The sequence below is a fragment of the Dermacentor variabilis genome, chromosome 7, assembly GCF_050947875.1.
Source record: "Dermacentor variabilis isolate Ectoservices chromosome 7, ASM5094787v1, whole genome shotgun sequence".
NCBI classification, from domain to species: Eukaryota; Metazoa; Arthropoda; class Arachnida; order Ixodida; family Ixodidae; genus Dermacentor; species Dermacentor variabilis.
In genome coordinates, this window is record NC_134574.1 from 150,178,847 (window position 1) to 150,204,471 (window position 25,625).

Sequence of the window (25,625 nt, forward strand, 5' to 3'; positions counted from 1 at the left end):
AAAATTGCATGTGCATTTACCAAGTTGAAGCAGAAGACACGCGGGCATGTTTGAAATTACATGGCCTGTTTGCCAAGTGTCATAGCATACGAAGAAGTAGAGACAAAATTGTGTAAACACTAGGCGAAGTTCTCACTCGGAGTAGATCGCCACGACGATCGCCACGAGTACTTGAACTGGTGAGATGACGAGAGTTAACGGGGCATACGAGACAGAAATGCGACGCCGACGTCGAATAATATGTCTTTCGATCTGTTTCATAACGTCCATGCTTGCTTACTCACGCTTTCCTGGGTTTTGCAGTACAATCTTTACTTCTTTTTGTTCCTTACTCGCGACGACCGTATACAATTCCTTTCGAACTAACATTTTTGTTGGTGTTGTTGTTGGTTCTTATTCGCGAGGGCGTTCGCGAGGCCGCGACAAAGGCATTACTTTACCGCTTCTTTTTTGACAGAACCGGAGTTTCCACCTTTCGTTTGAGGTTCAAACAAAGGGATCGCAGCAAAGATAACGACAGGAGGTCCGAATCTTTGAACAAGAGAAAGGAAGACAGGGACAAACCAGCTGATCGATATTGCGTACTCGGCGACAGCATAATCAATAGAGAGGTTTAGAGTTCGGCAACCAAGCGGCCTGGAGACCCAGGAAAATTGCGAGCCGCAAATGCGCATGCACAGAACCCGAGCCAGTCCTGGGCTCTTGCGTTCGAGTTGACCCAAGATGCAAAAATTGAAAACTAGCGTCGGTCCCCAAGCCGCCTTAATTCATACTCAATTAAGCATACCTAATTAGTAGTACTAACACAGTGATTACGTTTACTACGTCTTAGTGTCTACCCTTTTTGCTCAAAACTACATTCTGTTCGTTTTCACTTGTAAGAAAAGCTTTTCTTTTTCTGTTTTCTTTTTTGGTTTCACGCACCTTTCCATTTTCTCCACTGCGGTGTTCCGAGCGCTCCACCCAACGCTACCTGCATTTGACCCAATTCTCAAGCTCTGCTGCTCCTCTAACCCCAAGAGCAGCCTACCCAACGCGGCTTGGAGACCCATTGTCTTGGGCCCACAATTCGAAAGCTCTCGAACGTCGCGCTGAGCAAAGACGACACAGCGGCTGGTGCTAAGCATGCTAAAGACTAGAAAGTAATTGATACTGGCGCTTTCGTGTGTGTGTGTGTGTGTGTGTGTGTGTGTGTGTCAGCAGATCACAGACAATAAAAGAAGGATGCTATCGACGGGAAAAGTCACGAATGCGGTAACGGCGGACAGGTTCATGGATACGGCAAAGCAAGGAACGTGTCAGCGATGTTTTTCTTCTTTTCCTGCGGTTTCGCCTAACGCCAACATGACGACCAAGCATCTGCATCAGCGCGCCTGTATATTTCATCCCGTTACCTGCCATGTCTGTTCATTAATTTTTTAACACACATATTTATTTATTATTATTACTACTACTTGCGTGCATACGAAGATAGAGGTGGCTGATGTTGAAGAATATACGAATAGCTATAGATACAAAACTATTATTTTCAAAATTAGATGTTATTCGAATATTCCTTCCCATCCTGGCGTTAACGGTTTTCTAGAGCACGCATACGCAGATAATTTGCCTGCGGGATTGAATAACCCAGGTGTTGACTCCGGCGGCGAACTTACATATATAGCCTGAAGTAGCCGATCCACGCAAGGCTACCGCAGAGCTTCGCTTCAAATATATTCATACATGTGCATTCGGTATGCATAATTTTTTTGTTCTTTGTCAAGCGGCATGTCAAAAACGCAGTACACTTAAATGCAGCATACATCAGAGTTTAAGTTGGTTTTAAGCGGCAGCAGCATGATGAGCTAGCGTTGAAGAGACACTTACCTAGCCATCAAACTTCACGAGATTAACAGTGGTAGGACAAGGAACATCCAGGCTGAAGCCAACGTTTGAACAAGGCGAATGTTCTTTGTCAGGGCTACTGCCTTGACGAAGACAGCTACCCTTGTAGAAAAGTTGACTTTCAGCGACCTTCCTGGTTCTACCACTGTTAATATCTTCAAGCATCCATCTTCTTGTGAACCACTCTCTTGTTACGGAGTTTAGCAAAAGAAGCTTCCAGAGTGAGTCGCAATTATCCCGTCTCCCGTCTCTTACTCGCTCTTCCAAGTTATCCTCAAGCCATCGCTTAATCATATCAATCCCTCTAGCTCATCGGACTAATTCCACTGGCGCAGAAAAACGAGGATATCATAACTCGTGGCTTGATATTACCGCTATTCGTAGCATGATATTAGAGAGGCTTAGCTTGTGCGGTATTCCGGGTATACGATGATGGTCATGATTTCTTCGCATATCCTTTGAAACGCGGTGGTGACAAGCAGTCAGCTAGACTGAGTTAATCAGGCACGCTATGCATGCTTTTCAATCTAGCATTTTAACGCTAAAGCGCTAAGGGTCCCCTGTCGCAGAAAATCCGACGTTGGCGTCCAGCGTCGGTGACCGGCGACGTCGTTTCGGTAAAAAGAATTTCGAACAACACATACCCAGGCCCCTCCATGTGGCGCAAGGAAGTTATTGAGCTGATTGAATTTCTCAAGGTAAAATACGTAGAAAAAGAGTAAAGTATGACTTACACTAAACCTACAGACATGATAGCGTCGGATTGTAATTTCAATATACGAGAAAACATAATTCTGTTACGCGAAAACTCGAACAAACCCTTGCCGGCCACGGCATTCTCCATTTCCGCGAGCCGGCGCCCGAATATCTTGGAAGCCACGGAGTGGGCGCACCCGGTTCCTTGCAACACCTCCAGATGGCGCTCGCCTCCGCCGCATCGCGGCCCACGCAAGGGGCCGCGTTTCTACCAGAAAGCTCGCCTTCGTGCATAGCGTTCGCCGCCAACGTTTCCCGGTAACGGTAAACATTACGGTTACATATGGGAAGCGTGACAAGCAGTCAGGGTTCTTTGAATGCTATCACGTTCCACTCTTGAAGGTGACGTATCCCTTTAATCATTTTTGTCTCCTTCAAAACTTCGCTATCTACCTGGTACCGATATCTATGCCTGTAACGGATCCAGTATCAATATTTACCCTGCTTTTTTCCACCAATACTCTAAACGACTTTTGCTTATCCCGCTTGCTGACCGGTTAATGCTTCCATCCAATTTAAATCAAAGCGCCTCTGGAAGGTGTACGTTACCTACCGGTCTCACTGGGTCGATCCCTTCGCATTCCGTTAGGATGTTCTCAGTGGTCACCGGATTTTTGCTGCACCATACGGATACCTGATGTTGCCAGTATCTGCTCCGGTGTGTTTTTTGTGCTTAGGCGGATTGCGTAGACGTATTGGTGGCGCCACCTCGCGGCGCGAATCTCAACCAGACAAACACAGAGCTAATATTGCACTACCTAAGTGTATGCTACTTCCCTCTTGGCGTCAATTTTCGGTGGCGGCGTAATGGTGAACACGTTGTGCCTTTTGGGTATCTTTTTTTTTTTTCGACAAGAACTCTAAGGCATTGTGCACGGTTAGATGAAGCGTCAGAAGACGTCGCCACCAGAGTTCGGTAAACCGGTATCACTGAAACGCCCATGCGTATACCGGAATACAGTACACGCTAAAACTCTCTTTACCGCGTATAAATGCCAAGGAGTGGAAAAGATTGAAAAATATAGCTCCATCACAAAAAAAATAGCAAAGACGAGAAAGCCAACTAGCGGCACTTCAAGTGCCTTTCCAAATTCAATAGGCGGCTTCGTAAGTGCATTTACGCTCTTTTGGATGCTGAAGACCAAACGATCTAAATAGAAAGTACCTGAAGGATCAGTCCACATCCGTTCCGATTTGCGAGTTAGCCTTGCCCGTCAATGGCCGCTCCAGGCACGCGTCGACGAACTTGTACTATTAGAGCCCGGGTACGCATCGGTAAGCTCTCTGTTTTCTAATGGTACGATGGCGTCTTCTAGCATGTACTCAGCAAATTGCGGCTGTTTCCTAGCTTTTAGTGGCTACATTTTCGTCCCACTACGTCCTTTCTTTTCGTTATTTCTTTCGTGGGCAAACATGCGATGCACAACAGCCTTCACGTAACATAAACGGGCCTGAATGTTTATATTTAGTTCCATGCTGACGTTATGCAAGGAAATGGAAAAGATAACACGAACCGATGCAAAACTAAATATAATTTCCTATCGCAAGCAATATGTCATCCTAGCGTGCATCTCGGAGGCTCACATGACGCGCAAGAGGCTTCAGATAAGTGGCTTCACGAATCCGTGCTTCCACGAAGTATAAATTGTTATACGAAGTAAAGAAAAGTTTGACGGCAAGGCATACAATGCCATCAATTAATTGCATCCTTCACTTATTATTATCTTCCTTCAACCTTGCGGAGAATCATTCACCTCGCAAACTGTAAAGTCATTGTACCCACTGAAATCTCTTCGTTATGTTCACTTTATAGAATCTTTGAGGCTCGCCAATTATTCACTATTCCTTACTGACTCTGAGGAACTCGCGGTATAATGTATATCATACCGCGAGTTTTGGAATAACCATAATATAAGCTGTAAAGGTCACCCTCTGCATAAACAAACTAAAGCGAGAGGTGCTTGAGATGCGCCGTTTGCGTTCATCGTAAGTAAACAGGGCTTCAGCGATGCCGTCATGTAAGACATTACCATATTTCGGCGTTGTTGGTATGTTTCCACACAATTTCATAATGTTTGTCCATTATCTACACCTTGTGTTGTTTTGCTTTGCTTCTTTGCTCAGTAAAGTGATATCACGTGGTACATATTCGTGTTATTTTCCAAAATAGTTATTGGATGCCAGAGCTGTGTCCATGCGTTTCCGTTGCCTTCGTTCTTTAGCCTTATTTCCTTCGCTCGATTTAGCTGGGGTGTCAGATGGAGAGGGTTGGCGACGTGCTTTCTCCTTCGTTTCCCTTCCATTGGGCTAAGACGCTATCAGTGGTAAATTACACAGTATATACACTATCTAAAAGAGAGGGTTCGTACGACGCGTGGGTGTATCAAAAAAAAAGAAAGGGAATTTGAAGAAAAGAGAGGTAGGTCAGGTAATCAAGTACACATTAACAAGAGTTGCACAGTGTCCCCAAAATCTAGACCGCTGTGAGAAAAAGAGCAAGGATTTAGTGGATCGGATGGCGGTCGAGGTTGCGACGCAGGAAAGCGCTCATACAGAGTCAAGAAAAGGAGAGATTAGGCAATAAATGAAAACAATGAAGAAAAAAAAGAAAGAAAGCGAGAAACAGCGCGATGCGAGAGGTAAGCGTACGAGACCGGAGAGACGGTCATTACACAAAGGCACGCCCGACGTGATGAGAAACGCTAATTCCCGTGTTGACGGTGGCCACCATCCCCCCCCCCCCGCTCGTTCTCTTCACTTCTGCTCACCGAACCGCGCGCAGAGTAAGCTGCCTCGTAACTTTGTGTACTTCCTTAGTGGCACGAAGAGCTTTACTTTGCACCGGTGTAGCACCGGGGCGTTCGGATCGGTGTGTGTGCGCTAGCCTGCGCCTGTTTGACTGTGCCTGCGTTCGAACGTGCGTGAGTTTGCTTTTGCCTCGTGCCTATGTTTGTATGTGCCCGCGCGTGCGTTTGTTTCCGTGCTTACGTGTGTGTGTGTGTGTGCGCGAGAGTGTGTTTTTCTGTGCGTGCGCGTCGAATGGGTGTATGTGTTAGTAGTTGAGAGGTTCGGCCTACGCTGCTAATGACAGTGACCCGAAAACCCTGCGCCCCGTTGTCTCCGCCATCCCCCTTTCACCCCATTTGAGAAGGAAGAGCACGATCAAATTGCCGGAGCCGTCTCGACAACTACGTGCAGTAGAGTGACAGCTTGCGGGTAGCGTCTCGGCCAACCAGGAAAGAAAATTACGAGAAGGAAGCTGTGCTCTCCGTTTTCCGCCTCTTGTCGTCCTCGGCGTGACGTCGACTGAATGTGATTACGTCACGGAAGCATCAGTAGCGCGCGACGGGCGATTTCTGTTCTTCGTCCCTGCTTCAGGAACACGCGACCGGCTCTCTTCACTGATCGGCCGACACAAGGCTGCACTTCACTGCACATAATTGGTGAGGCGAAGTATATCTCGACACCGCGCTGGGTCGGCCATGCTCCTGTTTTCGCGGAGCGATGAGAATTCTTAGAAACGCAAAAAAAAAGAAGAAAGAAAGCAAACATGAGGCATTCACAAGACGAAAGAAGTGCGGCTGCTCTGTTTTCTCGGTTGCTGTCCTTAACAGGCGCACCAGGTGAGTGAGACTATCGCATTAAAATGAACTTGCGACAGCGCGGGATGGGCAAGCAGAGGGGGAGGGGAGGGGGACGGCAATCAATCAAGTTAAAAAAAAATTCTGGGGTTTTGCGCAGCGAAAGCACTATCTGAATACGAGGCAAGCCATAGTGAGGGACTTGAAATTAATTTCTACCACGTGGGCTTTTTTAAAGCGCACTTCAATCTAAGCGCGCAATAATTTTTGCGTTTCGAACCCCCTCGAAATTCAGCCGCCTCGGTCGGAATCGAACCCGTGACCTCAAGCTCAGCAGTGCAACGCTATAGCCGCTAGGCTACCGCGACGGGCAGGATTCGATCCTGCCCTTTTATCTTCGACTCGCCCAGATATGCTTGGCTTTGAGTCTTGGGCCGATGAATCGATTCGACACGACTGTGTTGGACACATACCAATTTTCGTTTTTAGTTTCTTGTCGGGCAGCCCTGTACTCCGAGAATTGTCAGGCAACATTGTGTACCCATAATTCCTCAGTCGTTTGTGTGTGTTCTTGGACTGGCGCTCCACGACTGCCGCAAGACCGGGTTCTTACGATTGGTTGGCATGTGTAAAAAAAATCTTGAAAATGTGATCGTCTCGCCATTTGTTATCTGTCCAAGGAGAGGTCGCTACTTCCAACGTGCTACATGGAATCAGGACAATTATGGCTTCTATGGTTGGGACGCTTCATAGTGTTACGTTGTAGGACGAAATGTCGCGAGACTGCGTCAGCCACGTGGGCCGCAATAAACGCAGGGCTTTGCGCCGTGCGAAATTTTGCTCCGGGATACCTGCCTTTTGAATTAGCTACAACACGACACCTACAGCAAGACAGCTGATTTCTGTAAAGCGCAAAGATGCACTTCACCATTGGGTCTCGAAAGAATGCGGACACCCGTGAATTCTCTTCTTGACAACGTCTGTTCGAAGTTCCCTTCGTTGAAACTGTAGCAAATGAAATCTACAATACGTACAGGGTCAGCTGCACATAAAAAAAAAACATTCTGGCTGCAGATTTAAGAAAGTGGTTTAGGTTATGTTAGGTAACGTTAGGTAAAGTTAAGTTCAGAACAACATGAGGCTTGCCGTGAGGTTACCAATTTTTTTTAGGTTAGAAGCTGATGACGGCAGCCGCACAAGAAATAGAGATGAAGTTCTTTTCCGCGAGCACTTGGAAATTTGCACGTTCTTTTGCCTTTACAGGCGACGAATCGCCCTCGTTTCACGGCACACTCAGTCCGGTTGAGAAATCGTAATAACCGAAACATCGTTAATCCTCGACAAAAGCAGGCAGAAAGAACGAAAAGAGAAACCGCTTGTGCCTACTTCTGTCTTGTACAACGAAAACGACTACCAAGACAAATAAGGCAGGGCGCGCAAAAGCACATCGCCGCTGCCGCCACCGCTGCCGCCGCTGTGGCGCCGCCATATAGTACGGCGCCCAATCGAACCAATTACGGGGCAGCCAGAAACCCCGCTCGTAGAATTAATTCGATCGCCCTCCTTCCTCTTGCAGAACGCACGCATATAACTCGTATGCTATGGTCGTATTGGAACACGAGGGCTTCGAGATTATAATATATATAAGAGGAAGAGGAAAACGCTTAAATAGAACGAACGAGCTCCGCTTTGCCGGGAACAAATTCCAGAGCGCGACAAATTGCGTTACGACTACGGGACGCGTTAAAAGCACCGGAATGCCCCGTCCGCTTAATTCGGTTCAGGCAGAAGCGGCGGCGGCAGCCTTACCGGCCTTGCCCGCACTGACCATTAATAGACACTGAGGCTGACATGTTCCCATCTTTTCGTTTACGCGTTCTCCTTTCTTTCTTTCTTTCTTTCTTCCTTCCTTTCTTTCTTTCTTTCTTTCTTTCTTTCTTTCTTTCTTTCTTTCTTTCTTTCTTTCTTTCTTTCTTTCCTTTTTTTTCCCGGAAACCTGAGGGTATTCGGGTGAACGGCGGGATGAGGGGCAGGGTCAGTCAGAATGACGAAGGATGAGAATCGCTTAGCGTCCATAATCGTATTACGGGCGGTGGCACGCTATCCGAACTTGAACCACATGCCGTCCGCCTATGCTGCCTTTAATATAGGGCTATAGGCCAGGATATAAAAGCCGGGTTACTTTTTCTTCGTTCGTATTCTCCCTTTATTTTTTTTCGATTAGTTATTCGTCGACTCGTTTTAATGTTGGCAATACCTCTTTCGCGACGTTCAATTATACAGCACCACGGAACGGCGTGGGCTCTTATTGCTCTGCACTATTCCACGAAACAAATACGTTCGTGTAAAAGCGGAATAATATTAGGTGTGGTGTACGCCTATATTTTCGAGACTGCGAATACGTATCGAATTGTATTTGTCACTTGATTCATGCGTTGCTATAAACTTGCAATTGAAAACTTCCGACTGCTTATTTCTCTATCCAAATATAGAACCTGAGCTCAAGCAACTGAAAAAAAAAGCGTGTTGCTAATCCGGCTCAACCATGAAAATACGTTGCCGTTCATATAACCCCTACAGTTCCAATAAGTGTACCTCAGTAATTATTAAAGATGCGCAGTGTTCTGAGCTAATGCGGAAATGAGTTACGTTTGACGATATGGTTTTTTTAGCCAAAGTGGGGCCCAGTACCTGCTGTGTCTGTTAAGGCATTCAAAAATTATTTTTTTTATATTCCTTCGAATGTTGAATGAAAACTTTTCTTTCTTTGGTACCTTTACATGGCATTTTATCCGAAAGTTACACTGATCGAACCCTTCTAAAATGAAGTTAGCTCCAGCAGAATCAGGACGCAAACAAAGGGAGCGGTTGTATTCCGTAGTAATGAAGAGGTCATTTCGGCGTTAATGAAATTGGGATGGACCCGCTAGGGGCGCGTAATCCGGTTCACCGTTGCTCGCGAACCCGGGGTCACGGCATATGGCGCCCACACGACGCGGCGCCGGCGGCAGTGCTCATAACCGTTTGTCCTCCGCTTCGTGGGTCTGTAATTAAGCCTCTGGACTCTGCCAGTGTCCTCGGGGTGGTTGAGAGGGATGGGCAGATTCTGCTGGAAGGGGGGGGGGGGGCGGAGAGGGGTTTGCGAGGCATGGATGAGATTTTCAACGTGCTTCAGCTCCATTAACGGGAAACCCGTGCTTCAGACAGGGCTCATTTGCAAACTTGTCTCTAACTTCCTCCTCCTCCTCGTCGCCCCCCCCTCCTACACCACCCTTGGCCTACCGTCATCCTGTATACCCTCTCCCACCTAATCGTGGGTCACGACAAGTTTAATCCCACGACTAATCTAATTCGGTGACGCTATCAGCGTCGGTTCTGACGGTGGAAGGGGACCAGTGATAAGACGGAAATAACGTTTCAGTCAAACGTCAGGCCGAGGTCTTGTTTCATTAATTTCCGCGCCGACCGCTGCTCGACGTCGCCGACATCACCGCGTGACGTCAGATATTTAGTCCTACGCTGTAAGAATGGGCGCACTTATTTGCCATATATAGAAAGCTAGGGTGACTAGCTCAATTCACTTTTTGTTTTCAAATGCAAAGTAATTCTGATGTTTGAAATAAAATATAGACACAAACAAACAAAAACCAAACAAGCAAGTAAATAAATAAATAAATAAATAAATAAATAAATTGAGCAATGCATAGGAATTGGACTTTAGTTTGCTACCTTTTGGACAGGCTGGACATGATTTTAATGATCGAGTAGCGGCAAAGCAGCGCCCACATACTGAACAAGTACGGGCATCAAAATTTAATGCACCACTTAATTTACTTATATCTTATTGCTTTCTTTAAAAAGAAGTTAGCTTTCGGCCCCATAAACACGGCACGAAGCCTCAAATCCTCAAGGGCGACACAAGCAATTAATTACAGACCTGAGACGCTCTCGAGTACGCACACAGGACACGTCTCGTACCCTGTCTTTTTATTTATGTCAGTTAAACACGTTTCATGTCTGGAATACGCGCCAAGTATCCCAACTTTCTCCTCCAATTATAATTAATTACGTCCCCGTTTACAGGATCCGCTCAAAACGCGCGTCAGGCGCTGTTCGGCTTCCAGCGTGAAAGCGGATGCCCACCACGTGACCGAAAGCGGAAGCGGTGGTCGCGCGGGTATCACAAACAACTTAAGAACAACTTAAGAGCCCACCGCCAGTCAGCCTGCGGTGCGGTGCTTGCAGGCCACGTAATGACCTTGTCGGTGACAGCCGCCAAATTGGCCCTTCCAACTGTTCGCATCGTTTGCACACAATGCAGCGACAGCGCGTCTCGGACGACAGACGGTCGTTTGCAAAGTAATGTTGCTCTCCCCCCTCTCTCTCTCTATAACACAGCCAAGTTCAAAGCGAAGGCTTCTTAGGGAACCTCCCGGACTTTGCTGACCGTGGCTGCTTCGAACTGCTGTTCTGCGGAATAGCTCACACGCAGAAAATGATATATATATATATATATATATATATATATATATATATATATATATATATATATATATATATATATATATATATATATATATATATATATATATATACGATGCTGATATCGAATCTCAGCCTCGCGTAGCTCGGAGGCCCGATGCTCTAACCACTGGGCCACAGTCACAAGCCTACTTCGGTCGTGCCAACGCTATAGGTAGCTCTTTGAGACAACTGGCTCTTGCATCACGTCTCCTAGTGCGTGCGAGAGCACGTGCATGCCAAGAGCACGTTCACGCGTTAGTCTACATCATGCTTAACACGAAGGAGTTAGATGGGCTAGTAATGGTTAACCTCGTCACTGTATTTTTACATCGTACTTCTCTCAGCAAGCACATCTCCTTGCCGTGTTGACTCTCGAAAAGCATCAAACATCGCCTTCGTGACATCGCTCCGTCGGCGTCTTAAATGTATATGCATTCGCGTAAACTGCCGTTCTCGTTTCGGCGTGCATATATTTTATGGACGGCGCAGTCAACAAGTATAAAGCATTTTGCGACGCAATAGTTGTGACCGACGGGTTGCCTAAACATTCACATTGCATGACATTACTCGTTTTAAAGCACGACAATGAAGGAAATTTTACGCATCGCCTTTACCTTTACAGCCGCTTCCGCAAATTCTTCGCTTCACATAGGTTCCTACATGTGCGCTGGATCTGCATATGTTTGTTTCTTTCAGTGTGCGTATCCATTTATATCCCTCCTACCAGTGTGCCCATTCGACGGGAATAATCTGTAATTTATTTCTATGGTGCTGCTTCGCCATTTCTTTATGTATGCTCGATGTCCCCCCCCCCCCAAAAAAATAATATAGAAATAAAAGCGAAGGGTGGGGGCGGGGGGTTGCAGGCAGCGAAATATTTCTTCCTTCCATAACGACGGAGAAGATTACCACGGGTTCTCTCATTGATCCTGCAAGAACGATCAGTCCTAATAAACCCGGCCGGGGACACCCACGCGCGCACCTGGACGTCGGATGTAGCGGGATAATGCTCAGGTCGCCATCCCCACGTGCAGGGTTGCCAGCAGAGCACGACTCTGGAACCTCGTGCCTTTCCTTCTTTATATATATATATATATATATATATACATATATATATATATATATATATATATATATATATATATATATATATATATATATATATATATATAATATGTTCGACGGTTTAGGCCACGCTCACCATGCTTGTACATGTCGGCCATGGCTTTAGCAACAAAAATCTGAATCATGGCGAGCATATAACGCATCCAAATGGCGTTTCATTGTGACAGCGAATTTATGAACACTCCAGACGCATTTTTGCCGTCGCCGTCGCCGTGATGCTACGTGTTGTGCTCTAGCAGCAAGTGCGCATTTCGCGACGGTACGCAAGGGGAACTGACGATCGCGGCTGAGTCTCGCGCGACGTGTATGGAGGAAAGCGGGGAGGCAGCGCGCGAGAGGGGGGGGGGCGGCTTCGACTCCGCCAAAAAGTGCGCGCTTTGCACCGCCGCGCGCGAGCTGTATCTTTAACATGATCTGCAGACGGCTCATACCTTTGTGCGCCCTGTGTTCTCGCCGCTCTTGCGTTGAAGCGATAGACTGCTCGAAGGTCACTTCGCTCGCTGCTGCTGCCGCACTTTCTCGCTCCCCCATTTTGACAGCGAGTCAGCGCGGTCATCGAGTGAGATGTCACTCGATGACACAGCGCTGACACCGTGCTTGTTAATACAGTTAGTAAGCGAATGTTTTCAAGTTTATACGGCCGATAAAGCTACTATCCTTACTTCGCATAGCTGTCTACTAATATGCTATCCGATTCGATGCTTCGCCTTTCGGGCGGAACTGCGACTTTTTAAAGAGGGTTTCGTTTCTTCTGATTCAGTGTAGTTCAGCGGTGTTTGTCAGCATAGAGACCGTTTTAAGAATTAAGAAGGTCATTACTCTATCTTAATTTTACTGCTGCTAAGCTAATAAGGAACGCATGCTCAAGATTTTATCAGAACCTGAAGAGGCAAGACCATCCCGACTCAGTCTTCTTGCATCGATGTGTAGTATGTATAGAACCGCATGACTAGCGAGTCTAAAACCAAAAGAGTTACGACTGTCAAGACTGGGCATTCAGGTCAAACAATAGCCAAGCACATTTCTTTTGCACATTCAAACACCTTGAATGACATGTCCTCATTACGGGTAGTCGGGTAATGTAACGAAGTTAGCAAGGTGATTTATCTAGGTGAAAATTGAATAAAGGCTGCCATTTAAAGGGAAAAGGTTGTACACGTTTTGCAGTTATTGTAATGAACTGACAGCTGCGTGCATTTATGTGTACCTTAAGAGGAAGCTTTAGCTCGGGCGCTCCTATCTAAATAGATGTAAAAGGAGAATTCGTTTTTCTCGGCAACCACTGCACCAAATTTTTGTTGGATTTAAAAGTTTGTTGGATTTAAAAGAAAAAATCTAACACCTAGTTACTGTTGGTTTCAAATTTTTAAGTTAGGTCGCCAATTTTTTATTAAAAATTGGCAAAAATCAAAAATTTTCGGAAAACGAAACTATCAAGTTTACAATTCTGTACCTCAACAGCGAAAAATGATAATACAATTCTGTGAATTACGGACAAAATTGACATGTTACAGATGAATATAAAAAATTTATTAATATGGAAATACAGCTTTTGGAGAACCGTTGTACACAACGTAACAAATTCACGTAAGATCTAAAATGACATATCGAATTTGTTCGCTTTGAATGATCTAAGGGTGCCGTTTACAGAACCACGATATCTGTTCTTGATGCAGAGCTATGAATTTGTAAACTTCGTGCTTCTATTCTTTTCAGACAGTCGAATATTTGAAAATATTTTTAACAAAATTCAAGCCCTAAATAGAAATTTCGCTTCCAATAGTCACTAGAATTTAACTTTCTCTCTCAAATGCAACAAATTTCATTAAAATCCATCCAGGGGTTATCTCAGAAACACGTTTTTTGCGTTTTACATGTATTTGAATAGGCCGCGTCGGAGTTGGTCCGAGCTAAAGCTTCCTCTTAAACAGTGCTAATGTCTTTTAGTCCATCTTCACACAGTACCCATGTCCAAGTAGCAGTAGCATTGCCCCATTGTTATGGCACACAAAAAAAAATGTTAAAGACAAATGGAAAGCAAGCAATGATACTAGAACGCGCGAATGTAGATGCCATGAACGTCGCAATCGTAACGGCCGAGTCAACGTGAAGTATAGAAAATCGCCTTTCTGACAGTTCCTGTCACGTGGCAACTTCACCCACGCATAGTGGCAGTTCGACTGACAGACAGTGTCCCACGAACCCCACCCACGTTTCCATTCGTAGAACACTTACTCACTCATATCCGGTTTAGCTAGTAAGAGATTTCTAGGACAGACAGGACTTAGAGTGGGTGGTGTTAGTGGAGATTGACTGCGCGTGATGTTTGCGATTTTGAGGAACGCGTGTTACCCTACATTTGACTGCTGGTGCCATTTTGAATCTGATCTGCGTTTTTTTATTTTTCGTTTTTTGAGCACCGCACTTGAAGCATGATTGCTATTACGACGTGTTCACTATATAAGTCACCTTCTTAATTATTTTTTTCGGGCTGCAGGAACTTAATCTGCAGTTTGTCGATCGCTTCTTTTGTGTCTTTTTTATTTTTTTGCTTTCGTGTTGCTTGCTCAGCTGTTTGGTCGTCAGCTGAACTTCTGCAATATATGTTGTGAATAAAATAAATACGTGGGAGGGCGTAAGGAAGGCCTGGCCCGCTGTTCAGGTTTTCTAATGTTCACGATAACAGCCGTAAGTTGTAAACTACGCGAGCGGGAGAAGATTAAGTCCCGACGTTTCTAGCAGTTTTATCTGGAAGGAACTGTATAGACCAACTGAGAACTGTACAGGAAGCAAACAATTAGCGACGAGCATGCGGGACGCCCTGCTCAATTGTAATCTATAAATTGTACAATATAAAATGATTTTTTTCACTTCATTATACCGGAGATTCTTCAGCACGGCCTAGTTGTCCATTTGTCTCGTCGCACAGTAGGCAACTTCGCAGCTTAAACACTAGCACCCCACACTTCACAGAGAAATCTTACCCACAAAGACTAATAATTCTGCGATATTTTAGGATCACATGATCTAAAGCAGTCTATTCTTCTATTTTGTCATCACAGAAAAGATAGCAACAAACTTTCACCTTCGCGTTCCATCTATTTATTTTTTTCTTCTTATCTGCTCAGTGACATCCGACTGAAAAAAAAAATACAACGCAAGATACCAGGGCTGCCGATGTAATGAAAAGATATAACTGCACATATCAGAATGGGGCTGCAAAACTTCGGTGTCTTCAAAGAATCAAACGCAGCTGAACAATCCATCGCGGCATTTCATGCTCGTTCGGCTCACGCGGTCAGTGGAGCCAGAATTTATGATCCGGAAACAGGAAGACAGTTGACACAGCTCGTTCTGCTTCCTGGCATCGGGGGTGCGTACTACACGGCGCTCACCCGGTCTCACACTCTCCGAAACCCATTTCCGCCGCCCCGATTTGCGAATCCGGCCAACGGCTCACCTGGAGACGAAGATACTGCCCTGCTCGCGCCGGTGACAGTGGACGCACGACCCGTTGCCGTCGCTTCCCCTTGCCGTCGAAAGGTCCCGTTGAAGGACGATGACACGCCGAAGAAGAAGAGGCTCGCAAAAGCAGCGGCTATTCCAACACGGGTCGACACTGGGACCGATTCCTCTTCTTCTGCATTCGGATGACGCGATCACTTGCGCGACGACGCCAGCGTCAATCACTGCCATGACGACGTTGATAAAGTACAATGTCAACTTCGGCGGCGTCGGCGGAGTTGACCACCGCGCCGCCGGCAATCGAGAGACGGCGCGAGCACGTCTTTTCTTTTTCGGAAAGTTGCCCGTCTTTTCGCATACGGCGCGACCACGCTTAGACTTCTCCCGAGTTTGGCCACGTGGGATCACGGAGAACCCGAGAAAGAAAGGGGATACGGAACAGCCCGTCAGCGAACGCGAGAGGACCAACCGCGGTTGGCGCTAGCCCTCGCGCGACTGGCGCCCGCGCCAGCTGCCGCCGCGTTCAAACTGGCCACCGGGGTGGGGGGGGGGGGAGGGAGGAGGGGACTGGGGAGAGTCGAATCAAAAGGAAACGGTTGAGCGAGAGAAGAGCTAGAGCAAAAGAAAGAGGGTGCGCAAATGAAAGAACGAAGAAAACAAAAAAGGAAAGCGGCGTTCGCCCGCGGGTTGCGCGAGGGAGAGCCGCGTGGCGGTGGACACGCGCGCGCGGTAAGGAAGGAGGGAGAGGAATGGCAAGGGAAGGAGAAAGAGAGAGAAAGAGTAGGTCGTGGGCGCGCTCGCGTCAGCAGCCGTAGCAGAGGCGCCGTCGCGGCCACCGAGCGCGACTGCACCAGAGGGCACTGCACACCAGTGAAAAAAAAAAAAACGAATGAGGAGAAAAGAAAGAAAGAGAGAAAGAAGGCCGCGGGCAGGCGAATTTCGGCCAGCCAGAAAAGAAAGCGTACTCGGCCTCACACCGGTAGTTTGAGTAGTTCCCTACTAAAACTACTGGAGGGAACTTACGGACTTTTGGCACGTTTAACTACCATTGCAATGACGGGTACTACATGGGCAGGGATATGTGTTACATTCGTGCTTGCGGCTTCGCACGTCCTTGTGGATTCATTTGCTATGTTTTGTCCACGAAGTTTTGCAGCAATCCAACCGTGGGGTGCTTGCCATTGTGAGCGAACTCAAATTCAGCCACACTGTCGAATTTGCAATCTAGTCAGCTTTGATTGGCCCAGAGGGCTGCTAGGGCCTCTCTGATTTGCTCAAAACGCCGCAACTGCAGCATACGGCAATGCGGCGGAATTTGAAAATGTCCAGAAAATCACCCCGCGCTCTGCCTGCCTGCTTCTTGCCTTTCCCTTATCGTTTATCTCTCTCTCTCTCTCTCTCTCTCTCTCTCTCTCTCTCTTTCTCTCTCTCTCTCTCTCTCTCTCTCTCTATTTTTGTTAAACATGGATGATGGTAACGAGACTTTGCGCCCACGTAAAATAATAGCGCATTGTTGCATTTCTAACGCGATATATATATTTTTTTGAAAATTAGCAGTTTGCAAAGTCAGAAAGCCGTTCCAAGCCACAAGGATGATGTTTGGGCAAATCCATTTGCTAGCCTGCCGTGCTGGCTGAACTGCCATGCTTCTACCTTCCGTGGGCAGCGGCGCCGGAGTTTCTTCTAGTAATCTTTGTAGGAAACGCTGCGTGCTGTCGCTATCTTGCCTGATGATGAGTGCGCTGTCGTCGCTACCATCACAACGGCCGCGGAATGACACCACTCACGAGCCCGCAAAGCGAGAATTAGAGGAAGCGAAGGGTGTTTTATATTTCTTAGGGACCGAGATATTAAGCCAACAGACAATGAAGAGGAAGAAAGCATGGGGGGAAATTACCTGCTTTTATTTCAACTCAAGTGTTCAAGCAATAAACAAAAAAAATACAATTAACGTGCAAGACAACAAACGCTATTTCAAGGAAAATCTCCCGCACATGGAGCCACATGGTCCGAGATATCACCAGGTTGCGCACTCATTACAAGCTTCCTTCAGTATAAAGTCGGAATACAGCAATGGTCCCTTTCGCTTATGCGCCTAAGTTCGTCCCCGTTGAATTGTGCAATTTCACGTGGAAGTTGTCCGCAGTGCACAACTATTTGGGAAGGAAAAATGTGTCAGGACAACAAGTCTATATAGGCTGTTAATAAACGGCCTATCAACTTCCCTGAAGAAAAAGCGAGGGGCTGCAAAGCACGAGGTTGCGGGATCGAATCCCGGTCACGGCGACCGCATTTCGATGGAAGAGAAATGCGAAAACGCCCGTGTACTTAGATTTAGGTGCACGTTGAAGAACCCCAGATGGCCCAATTTCCGCAGTCCCTCACTTTGGCGCGCCTCTTAATCTGATCGTGGTTTTGGCACGTAAAACCCCATTAGTGAAGGAAAAGCGACGTCTGTAGATTTTGTGTACGCAGTAAACACTTTAGAACACGTTAAAGCCTTTTTGGGCGTGTCTTGTGCCCAAATAATAAACTTCAGGCGTCTGGCTTGCGTTTCCTCTCCTGAAAAATTCTGCGCTCGATAATTTCCTGTGAAGAATGCTACGTCACGTTGGTAGCGCGTTTACCGTTCGTGACCTGGACGTACCGGTCGCACAGAGTTATAGAAAGGGAAAACATGCAAGATAGGTGTAAGTATTCGTTTGAGAACCAGATATGTAAACCCCAAGGGGGGAGGGGGGGTGTAGGCCCACTTTACTCAGAGCGAAATGTTCTTGCATACTCAAGGGTGTTGCTTTGTTCTATGGCTGACAACCTTTTTGTAAGGGCTGTAAACATCTGTTTCTTCACCGGATACAATGCTCAGCTAGCTCAAACCACGTGTGCAATGAGAGCGGTCGTAAATAAAAACGTGTACTAATTACGTCCACCTGGTGAACACCGAAACACGACAAACACGACACCAGAGTTCGGCAGGGATAGCTGCAAAAGTTTTTTTTTTTTTTTTTAATATGTACCGATTCCCACAACCTGGTTAGCACCGAAATGCCTGACGCCAGAGTTGTAAAATAATAGCTACGCAAGTTCTTTCCCTTCATGCAGCTTTTCATGTCGTCTGTTTACTTTTGTTTGTGTTTACAGTTCTACATCAAGAAAAATCAGTGCGACTTGTCGACTTTTATTTCTTTCGCTAACGGATAAGCCAATTCGGGATAATACCTTGTGGCTGGCCCATCATGGCCGTAGTCGCTTTTGCGCCATTCAACCCGTATTAACTAAGTAACCAATTTGAGCAGTAAAATAATTAAATGCCATCCATTGTGACGTTACACAGCGTGGCAAAGCAAGCGCAATAAAATGTCTGAATAAGTGTAATCTAACTCGTAGAGTAATTAATAAATTAGTAATTGGTCTTCTGAACTCCTCACAACTGAAAGCTCTCTCCAAGCGTACCGACTCGTTACATTTCGGCATACTTTTGAGGCATCAGAATAGCACGTAGCTCATCTTCACAATACGTTGGGCATTACGGAATTAAGGGTGCGAAACAGTGCTATGCTGTGCAGGCTTAAGGCATCTGCGAGGAGAGTGCGGGTCCCGCACTCCTGGGCGCGCCGCCACGCAATCAAAGCGTGGGACCAGCGCGGGACTGCGACCGGCATGGTTGGCCACCTGGCCCGGCCGCGGCGCCGAAGAGGGGGGGGGGGGGGCGACTGCACGCACGCATGCGCGTGATCGATAACTGAGCGCACGGGGCTTTTTGGTCCTGCGGGTTCTTTTTTTTTTGTTTTTTTTTTCTTTTTAAGCCGCGGCTTGCTTCGAGGCCACTTTCGAGAAACCTCGCGTTCGCCTCGACGCGGCTCCGTGGCTCGTTCGACGCGCTATCTGCGTGGGCGCCGTGGTCGACTGCGCATGTTCGCGCTAGTTAAATATTAAAATTGTGGGGTTTATTGTCCCGATAGAGTTATATATATATATATATATATAAGCGCATATGGGGGCCCCCTATGCCATGTGCGTACTTAAGCTCAACGCCTTACCGTTTAATATATTCCCTGACTATATATATATATATATATACGAACATTGCGATCTATCTATCTATCTGTCTGTCTGTCTGTCTGTCTGTCTGTCTGTGTTACTTATAAAAAAACGACATTTTGTTAAGAAAGTAACTGGAACGCCAATGCATTTCCCCGCGAAGCTGGTGAATATCTCGAAACTGGTGTCACCCTGACAATCCCTTCCAAGTCAATCTGCCTTGCAATATTCACGGCTCGGACTTGTAAATTGCAAAGTATGGGACACAAGATAACTTGTTATAACATTAATGAGCAAATCTTCGTTAATTAGTCGATCACGCAATTCAATTTCCTGCGTAATTAGTGTCCGCCACTTCGAGTAGTCCACCTTGTGAACTAGTGTTGTGCTATCTGCCACAGAAAACTTACAAAAAGATTTGAGAGTGTTCGTAGTGACACGTTGTGTATATTATATATATATATATATATATATATATATATATGTGTGTGTGTGTGTGTGTGTGTGTGTGTGTGTGTGTGTGTGTGTGTGTGTGTGTGTGTGTGTGTGTGTGTGTGTGTGTGTGTGTGTGTGTGTGTGTGTGTGTGTGTGTGTGTTGTGCATCTGTTACGTTTTTCTTTTTAACAATTTACTAGGTATAGCACGTTCTTTTTTTGGATTCGCAACTATAGTCGTTGTATGGAATAAGAAGGAAGTTGTTTTACTGGTGGGCGAATGATGTAGATCAGGGCCGGTATTTTGTAGCGATGCCTTTTCCTATTCTATGCTTTTTCAGGCTTTTCGCGCTTGGCCAGTGGTCAGAGCGATGGTCTGCCCACATTATCAACGGGATCTTTTTAACATCCCCCCGTTCTATACGTGGTCAATGTCCGCGTTTTAACACAGCGGCGCCCCAACCATTGCCCGAACAAACAAATTTTCTTCAGACTCTGCATTTCATCCATTCAGTCGGCTATGTCTGGGGAAACGAGTTGAAAGACTCGCTAAAGCGACCGACTGACGCCGTGAGGCTCCGATAAAGAAATGTCGGCAGCTGCGATCCAAAGCGAGAGCGTTTGCGCGGAGAGCTAACTTCGAGCAAAAAAGGAGAAGCCGTGTCTCCTTCGGTCGATGTATACGAGATGTCGCAAAACTTTAATGAAGTGAAAAAAGAAAAAGAAGGCTGAGCGTGCGAGGAATCACATGCCATGCTGCGAAGCCTTATTGGCTCGATAAGTCTTTTATAAACACACACAAAAGGACAGGGCGCTGCAAAGCGACCGCCCGACCGGGCGACGAGAAGCCGACCTAAAATTCACATCTTGCTCTTCCCTTCTTTCGTGTCTACTTGCCGAGAAGAAGAAGGAAAAATTATGTTTTCGTGTTCAGCTTTCGCAGAGAGAAAGAACCAGACGGAGTTGGAGAGATATATATATATACCAAGTTTTATATGTTTTATACGACAATTTTTTTGTGAAATATGAAGAGCGGGAAGGACGCAAAATGAAACGTCCTTTTCCGCCCCGAATCCGCTTGCGGCGCCTATGACTGTTCGTCGCCTCGATATCCTACGTTGGAAGTAAAAGTATGTATTCGAGCCGTATTTATGGGCTTTGGTGAGGATTTAGTTTTCGTTCTTTTTCGTGGTCCCTGACACCCCGACTCACACTCGAGGGTCTATCGCCGTCCACGTCGAGCTGTGTTGAGAGTCCCAAATGTGCCTCTCTCACATGCCAGGCCTGACACGTATTACATACGACATCCGAAAACACTTTAGCGGCCCGCTTTTCGAAATTCGAATCAATCTTGTAGCAGCCATCTTTTGTTGCAAAAGCGGGTAGGTGAATAGATAGCAAGAAGCAACAATGAAAAGCTGTCAATTTGTGACGCTAAGCGTGACAAGGCCTCGTGTAGCGGTTTCGTTGTTATTGTTTTGTATCATTAAGTGTATGTGTGTGTGTGGGGGGGGGGAAGTGGCAATATATGGCGACGTCATCATTTTGTTCATTTTTTTGTATCTCTGCTTGTTCTTTTTTTACTCCCTCTTCACCACGCCTGACGGTTTCAAAGGCCTCACTCCCTCTATAAAGCGCACGCACGCACGCACACACGCACGCACGCACACACACACATGTGCTGGCGCATACGAGAAGTACAATATAAATCTTTGACGTTCTATTTATCGAATTATGAAAATATTGCGGCAGATTTGAAAAAAAAAGAACGAAACCGCATTTGCTGGAACTCTGATGTTCCCTAAAAGAACACTCGCGTGTCTCACAAATGCTTGGAACAATATCCTTCACAAATTTCTTGCTATCTATGCATACGTTCTAACCATCATCTGCAGATATGATCACCATTAGGTGTACCGTGTTGTTCGTTCTCGACGGTGCCAGAATAAAACAGCTGTCTAGCTGTAGTGGAGTAGTGGAGGCAGCTATAGGTGCAGCGGCGGCTCTGGAGTACGGTTAAGCAAGTGAAATTCCTTTCGAGAGGGGACGGTCAATCAGGAGAAAGCACGACATCGCAGTACACGAATCCGTCTCCGATGCGACCTTAAGAATATGCTCCCCGCTAGTTTGTAGAACTTAATCAGCAGTGTTCACGAGAAGAAGGGGAAGCGAGTGGCGCCATTTTCGGTTAGTCGCAAACATAAGAAGAGGCCAACGTATAACGAAGCCAAGAAGGGCGCAGGGTAAATTTTTTGTCGTTTTCCATTGAAGTGTCGCAACGATAAGCGAAAGGGAAATGAAGTCTTGATTAACTTATTGGCGTCCCAAACAAACACCCTGGCTCGGATAGAGCCATGGTGGAGCACGTCAATTTAATCTCGCTGGTAACCACCTGACGGCACCCGCGCACAAGTCCCAGTGGGAGAGGGGGTGGGGGGGAGGAGGAGGGAGGGAATCGCGCCCGAAACCTTGTTCTCAGGGTCACAACGTTGTAACTGCAGAGTAAGTCACCGTGGCGAAAGCTTCGCGCTAAATAAGGATAGGATGTATCCCGCGACGGGGTAAAAATTAGTCGCAACAAGTTACGCGCGTGCGCCTTTGCGAGGAAACACCCCGGAGATTGCTCAAGCCTTTTGCCGGAGCTTCGCGCTTGAAGTTTCAAGGGAGACGCCCACTTAGAGGTCGTTGCGTCGGATCCGCCGAACGTGGCTTTCGATAACGTCACTCCACGGATCACACGAATGAACATGCGCGCCTGGCTTTCATCACTTCCGGTGCTTTCGGAAAGGGTACATAACTATATATATAAAAAAAAAACGGAAGCAAGAGGCGTACAAAAAAAATCGCAGCCTAGTCATCGGCCACCACCTCGGCGTTGGTTCAGCCGATGGACGTGCCTCGCATCGATGAGCTCGCTCGCGAGGATATGTATACACGTAGCAATGGAAACAGGCGTTACCATGCGCGTGGTTGGGCTCGCCCGGCTAAGTTTCGTTTTCCACACACGGCGAAAGTAGCTTTCCGCTCTGTCTACGTGTTCTCGCGCTGACTGAGAGCTGTCTCAAGGGCAGCCCTTACTATCTGCTTTCCTGAAAGCGACGAGCACCAACGAATAAAGATTACGCAGATCCAATGCAAGCTTCCTTTTCAACATTTTTATCGGCAAGTGAATGAGAGTGGAGTTACGAGTCCAGCGCAGAACGTCCAGTGCTCCTTTGAATATGTGTTGTGCCTGTGTTGGTTGAACCATGTTGTGTGTTACCTAACCTAACCTAACGTAGACGAAGAAAGTGCGCCGTAAGTTGCGAGTATGCATACGAAAGTGGCTGGAATGCGCTTAAGCTTCGAGTCATCATCTTTTTCGTAGAACGGGAACAACTTAAACACACGTTTCGCGAGCAGTGCTTGCCTCCTTGGTCACAATGGTTGAAAACGGTTTACCTTCGTGGCGACGTCACCACTTGTATATCTTTCTTGCGCGATTCTGGCAAGTGACGACTACTCTCAAAATAGCGGTGGCCTCTCTTCAATTGCGGGAACACAATTTACTAATACAGTTTAGATTCGTGTTGCTCCCTTTACTGTCTGTTGAGCACATTTTTCTTGTTCTTAACATATTATTTCAAGACGCGAAGACAAGGAATGTAGTCGCTTTTGAAGTTGGTTTTTATCCCCTTTGGGAATGTTAACAACGTGAAAACATGCTATATTTGTCTTTAACGGTCACTGTTAGATGCTGAACATAAACAGAGTTGCCTGTTAACCCTGCAAGTATAAACTAACTAGCCCTGCAACACACCCTTTAAAGTAAGCAGAGTGACCGTCTCCTGGAGTTTTTTGTGGTAAAAACCACGTTTGTATGCCTGCACACAGAAATGAATATGTAACATCACTTGTTGCGTTGGCACGTTGGGGTGAACCTTGGAGTTTCGTGTCATCTCACTCTTTTCGAAGCGCACTTGCACTGGCAATTTCCGTCATATGTGACGACAGAACGGTGTAAACCGAATTATGTCAACTTTTTTTAAAGTTTGCAGGAAAAGCACAATTAAACACTTTCCGTACTTTTCCACATGCACCTCAGTTCGTATATGAGGTTAATATATTGCGTAATGGCTTCCTAGATGACTTTGCCAAAAAGCAAAGGAAAGAAATAAATTCAGGGAAACGCAAAATAAGACATACAAGGCGTCCCAGAAGGATATTCCCACTCCCATAGCGAAGACTTTAGTTAATTTAGTGGTCCTCAGTATATGCCATATTTGATTTTTTTTAATCGTTCAGGGCTCTGCCATGCGTTCCCTTTGAGGGTCACACAGGCTCTATAACAGGCATACTTTCCGGGTAATCGTAGTTAACAGACGGGTAATAAGAAAAAAAAAAGAACACCAGCATAAAATAATTTTCTCGCAGTGTCGCTAGTGTAGCGAGGTTTAGTTTATTGCCCCAAACCTATAAATCCTGGAAAGTATGACGCATCATCATCATCATCATCAGCCTAGTTACGCCCACTGCAGGGCAAAGGCCTCTCCCATACTTCTCCAACTACCCCGGTCATGTACTAATTGTGGCCATGTTGTCCCTGCAAACGTCTTAATGTCATCCGCCCACCTAACTTTCTGCCGCCCCCTGCTACGCATCCCTTCCCTTGGAATCCAGTCCGTAACCCTTAGTGACCATCGGTTATCTTCCCTCCTCATTACATGTCCGGCCCATGCTCATTTCTTTTTCTTGATTTCAACTAAGATGTCGTTTACCCGCGTTTGTTGCCTCACCCAATCTGCTCTTTTCTTATCCCTTAATGTCACACCCATCATTCTTCTTTCCATAGCTCGTTGCGTCGTCCTCAATTTCAGCAGAACCCTTTTCGTAAGTCTCCAGGTTTCTGCCCCATATGTGAGTACTGGTAACACACAGCTGTTATACACTTTCCTTTTGAGGGATAGTGGCATCCTGCTGTTCATGATTTGAGAATGCCTGCCAAACGCACCCCAGCCCATTCTTATTCTTCTGGTTATTTCAGTCTCATGATCCGGATCCGTGGTCACTACCTGCCCTAAGTAGATGTAGTCCCTTACCCCTTCCAGTGCTTCGCTACCTATCGTAAACTGCTGTTCTCTTCCGAGCCTGTTAAACATTACTTTAGTTTTCTGCAGATTAATTTTCAGACCCACCCTTCTGCTTTGCCTCTCCAGGTCAGTGAGCATGCATTGCAATTGGTCTCCTGAGTTACTAAGCAAGGCAATATCATCAGCGAATCGCAAGTTGCTAAGGTATTCTCCATCAACTTTTATCCCCAATTCTTCCCACTCCAGGCCTCTGAATACCTCCTGTAAACATGCTGTGAATAGCATTGGAGATATCGTATCTCCCTGTCTGACGCCTTTCTTTATAGGGATTTTGTTGCTTTCTTTGTGGAGGACTACGGTGGCTGTGGTGCCGCTATAGATATCTTCCAGTATCTTTACATATGGCTCATCTACACCCTGATTCCGTAATGCCTCCATGACTGCTGAGGTTTCGACTGAATCAAACGCTTTCTCGTAATCAATGAAAGCTATATATAACGGTTGGTTATATTCTGCACATTTCTCTATCACTTGATTGATAGTGTGAATATGGTCTATTGTTGAGTAGCCTTTACGGAATCCTGCCTGGTCCTTTGGTTGACAGAAGTCTAAGGTGTTCCTGATTCTATTTGCGATTACCTTAGTAAATACTTTGTAGGCAACGGACAGTAAGCTGATCGGTCTATAATTTTTCAAGTCTTTGGCGTCGCCTTTCTTATGGATTAGGATTATGTTAGCGTTCTTCC

The 25,625-nt window shown here is 46.3% G+C and overlaps 1 protein-coding gene across 2 annotated transcripts in view; it reads right to left on the reverse strand.

Annotated features, from left to right (window-relative positions):
* LOC142588160 (neuroglobin-like) overlaps positions 1-25,625 on the reverse strand; it is a 278,478-nt gene that overhangs the window by 149,825 nt on the left and 103,028 nt on the right. The window contains exon 1 of one of the 2 annotated variants that reach the window (XM_075699660.1): positions 15,331-15,840. The exons of the other annotated variant lie outside the window; for it this stretch is intronic. The gene's annotated coding sequence lies outside the window, so the exon portion shown is untranslated. Of the gene's footprint in view, positions 1-15,330; positions 15,841-25,625 lie in introns of those variants that run through there. 2 annotated transcript variants of the gene reach the window in all.